This window comes from Hylobates moloch, unplaced genomic scaffold, assembly GCF_009828535.3.
Source record: "Hylobates moloch isolate HMO894 unplaced genomic scaffold, HMol_V3 SCAFFOLD_15, whole genome shotgun sequence".
Lineage (NCBI taxonomy): Eukaryota > Metazoa > Chordata > Mammalia > Primates > Hylobatidae > Hylobates > Hylobates moloch.
The window spans coordinates 45,884,154-45,888,528 of record NW_026652290.1 but is presented as its reverse complement, the minus strand read 5'-3'; positions in this window follow the sequence as shown (position 1 = coordinate 45,888,528).

Here is a 4,375-nt window from a genome sequence, read left to right as displayed (position 1 = left end):
ACCAAAGATTCAGCAGGTCTGCTTTTTATGGGCCAGAGATCACGTTACAAAGTTGATGATTAATTCGATGGTGCTGTCATGTGTTACTATATCCAGGGGATTTCCCAGTGATTTCTCCTGACTTGCAGCCTGACCTGCTGGAGCTGGCTGGCCTAAAAGAAGGAAGCAGGAATGGGGGACTGGCCTGGGTAGGTCTTATGGTAGCCTTCTTTCTCACTTCTGACCAATCTCAAGCTGGCTGTGCATTGTAATGGTCCAAGCATGTTAATAAATACCTATGTCCAGCCCCGCCCCCAAAGACCCCAGTTCCACTGGCCTGGGGTGGAACCCAGGCATCGGGAGTTTACAGAGCAACCCAGATGATTCTAATGTACAGCCGGGGTGGAGATTCACTGCAGCAGACCCTGGCACACAGAAGGAACTCAATCTATGTTGCTGAAGCAGGTTGAATTGCATTTTCTGTATCCCAGGGCCTGTGAAATTGTGCACATCCAACAGAGAGGAGGGGTAAAGCAGACAGAAGAGGAGAGAAGCTGATGATCCCTCCAGCCTTTCCCACTGGAATTTCTGGGAATTCCACTTCCCCAGAACTGCCACAAAATGCAAATAGCCCTACAGACGGTCACTCCAAAGGTCTGGCTCCCAATGTGTTAGCACTGGAAAAGAAGCCAAAGGTATTCTAGCCCCTCAATATTTATTTCGGTTAGGAAAACTGAGGCTTATGGAGGGAAGGTGGCTTACTCTAACCTAGTGCTTCTCACTCACATTGCAACATACTCTCAAATCTCCTGGGGATCTTGTTAAAATGCAGATTGACTCAGAAAGCCTGAGGCCCTACCTGAGATATGTGGACTCAACTTTTTTTTTTTCTTTTTGGACAGGGTCTCACTGTCATTCAGGCTGGAGTGCAGTGGTGTGATCATGGCTCACTACAACCTCAAACTCCCAAGCTTAAGTGATCCTCCCACCTCAGCCTCCTGAGTAGCTGGGACCACAGTCGCACCCCACCATGCCCAGCTAATATTTTTGATATTGTGAAGACAGTTCTAGCTATGTGGCCCAGGCTGGTCTCTAACTTCTGGCCTCAAGCAATCCTCCCATCTTGGCATCCCCAAGTGCTGAGATTACAGGCATGAGCCACCACACCTGGCCAAGTGGACCCCACTTTAGGTGGCAAGGGCCCCACTTTAGGTGGTTTGGAGCCTTGTGAATGCCCTGACCCTCAACCTGTGGGCTAAGCCCCTCCCAAGACCCCAGATCAAGGCCACAATCAGTGACTGGTCGGCTAAGGGATGGCTAGCGCCAGGTACGTGCTCCACCCTAGTGCAGGCTGCCTTGGGTGGTTCCCCAGAGCGCTGGAGCCGTGCACCTTGTTAATAAATCACACTCTCATGAGAGGTATGTATGGCATCTTATCAGGGAAGTCAACTCTGAGCTTCAGACTGTCTGGAAAGTTACCTGGCAAGCTATGGCCCTCAGGCCACCCAAAGCCGGCAGGCTGGGGTGGTATAGTCGCATCAGCGGGACCTTGGGCCATGAGGCAGCTGGGGGGCAGAGGGGGTCATTCTGAGGAGCTAAAGCCTGCCTAAAGCCTCCCATCCAGGGGACAGGCATACCCGCCACACACTCTGTGTTTGTTTATTGAAGAAACTGCCAGGGTTCAGGACATGCCACCCCAAAATATGGCACCTTGGCATTTAAGAAAACAGCAGAAGCAGGAAGGCCTCGCTCACCTTCCCTTTGCCCTAATCCCCTGAAGTAGGGCCATGAGGCCATAAGACCCATCCTTACCTCTGAAGACACAGGGACAGAGAGAAGAATCTGAACAGGCCTGGCCGACTCTCCCCGGTTTATTAGCCCTTCCCCCTTTAGCCAATCACTTCTCCACGATGCCCACTCTTCATGAAACCAACGCATAAAAATACATGTCCCCATTTCTTTGGGTCTTCATTTCTGAAGGCCCCTGTGTCATGTAAAATTTACACGAAATAAATTTGTGTGCTTTTCTCTTGTTGACCTGTCTTTTATTATAGGTGTCCTAGCCACGAACCCAGCAATGGGTGAGGAGATTCTACTTTTCTACTTTTCCTCCCCTGCAGAATGCTACCGTTTTGTTGTTGTTGTTGTTGTTGTTGTTGTTGTTTTTGACACGGAGTCTCACTCTGTGGCCCAGAGTGGGGTGCAGTGGCACGATCTCGGCTCACTGCAACCTCTGCCTCCCAGGTTCAAGCAACTCTCCTGCCTCAGCCTCCCAAGTAGCTGGGACTGTGGCGCGCTCCACGATGCCCAGTTAATTTTTGTATTTTTAGTAGAGATGAGGTTTCACCATGTTGGCCAGGATGGTCTCGATCTACTGACCTCGTGACCCAACCGCCTCGGCCTCCCAAAGTGCTGGGATTACAGGCGTGAGCCACCGCGCCTGGCCCGGAATGCTACCGTTCTTTTTTTTTTTTTTTGAGACGGAGTCTCGCTCTGTCGCCCAGGCTGGAGTGCAGTGGCGCGACCTCGGCTCACTGCAAGCTCCGCCTCCCGGGTTCACGCCATTCTCCTGCCTCAGCCTCCCGAGTAGCTGAGACTACAGGCGCCTGCCACCGCGCCTGGCTAATTTTTTTTTTTGTATTTGTAGTAGAGACGGGGTTTCACCGTGTTAGCCAGGATGGTCTCTCTCGATCTCCTGACCTCGTGATCCACCCGTCTCGGCCTCCCAAAGGGCTGGGATTACAGGCGTGAGCCACCACGCCCGGCCGGAATGCTACCGTTCTAAGTCCAGAACTTACCTGATAGTCCTCATGGCAACTCCTCAAAAAGGTCCTGTTTATTGTAATCATTTCCATTATACACTTGGGGAAACTGAGGCACACGACAGTTACGCAGCTTGTTCAGCTCACTAGGCATGACGTGACAGGCTGGGATTCGGCCCAGGTATCGTGGCTGGAGATCGTGTGCCTTGCCCCCCTCCACGGCCACTCGCCACGGAGACTTGGCCCCTTGGAAGTGCCCCCTAATTAGGAATATCTCCCCCATTGGACTGCACGGGCATAGAGCAGGAGCTTTGTAGATAGGGCTAACTGGCTGCTGAGTGTGAGGTGGAGGCTGCCCCGCAGTAGATGTAACCCGCCAGCCCCGCCGCAAACGTTTGCTCTCAGAGGGGCGGGCCTGGGCCCTGGAGCTCGGGCGGCTTCCGATAGGCCGAGACTGCGGCGGCCCCTGCTGGCGGCGGTCAGTACTGCAGGAGGCACCGAGGGCCCGGGAGCCTCCAAAGCCGGAATGGGCGCCCCAAAGGGAGGTCAGCGGCGCCGAGGCTCACTATACCGCAGCTCCCACACGCCCGTCTCCCAGGGTAGGCGGTAGCCTCACTGGGACCCCTCTGTTGCAGTCGGCCCCGCTTGCCCAGAGCCCCATCACTACACATGTCTTCACGCAGGTTATCTCTCAAGACCAGCCCGCGCTCCGGGAAGAGCCTGGCACACGAGGAAGCCACTGCGGCCCCGCGCCCATGCCAGCCTGCGGCCCAGGGGGACCGGGAGCCCAGCCCAACCTGGGGCACTGTCAGGCAGCCCGGTCCCTCGTGGGCCCTGCCATTAAGGCCCTGGGACGCCTACCTATGACACTTGCCAGCCCTCATCCGTTCCCCGCCAGGCCAAAATCTCAGAGGGCAGGGCCTGCCCTGCCTAGAAACCAGCCCCAGAACATCAGGGCCGCAGGCGCTGTGGGCAGTACGCCAGGGCGCGCAGGGGCCAAACAGGGCAGCGTTGGGAGCTTTTGCACAAGGCACCCCTCTGCCAGCCTCATGACCCAGCCGTGCCACCCCCGTGAACCAAGTGTGCTGGCCCATAGCAGCGCTCTGCACAACAGCCCCAGCATGGAAACAAGTGAATGTCCACTGCTGTCCACCTCACACTCAGCTGGGGGAGTTGAACTGTTCAGATCCCCAGGAATGCAGGGCCCATTCCCCGGAGGCCAAAGCCAGTGTCCCACCCACACCCAGTCCAGGCCTATGCTTCCCCGGGTCTGCCGCCTAAGCAGCCTGTCCCTGATCTCTGTCTCAGAGGCTGCTCCCGGCCCAGCTTCCCACAACCATCAGCAGGACCTAAACTGCCACATATGCGCGCCATGGAATACTGTGCCACTGAAAACAAATTACTGCTACCTGCAACGACGTAGATAAACCTCACAGACATGAGGCTGATGTAAGGGAAGACCCAAAGAGCACCGCGTGCTGCCATTCATAGGAAGTTCAGGCAAAACCCATCCGTGGTGTTCGAAGCAGGACAAGGCTCCCTTTGGGAGTTAGTGATCGGCAGGGATACGGGAAACCTCTGGGGAGCTGGAAACGTCCTGCACCTTGATCGTGGTCACACAGGTGTGTAGATGT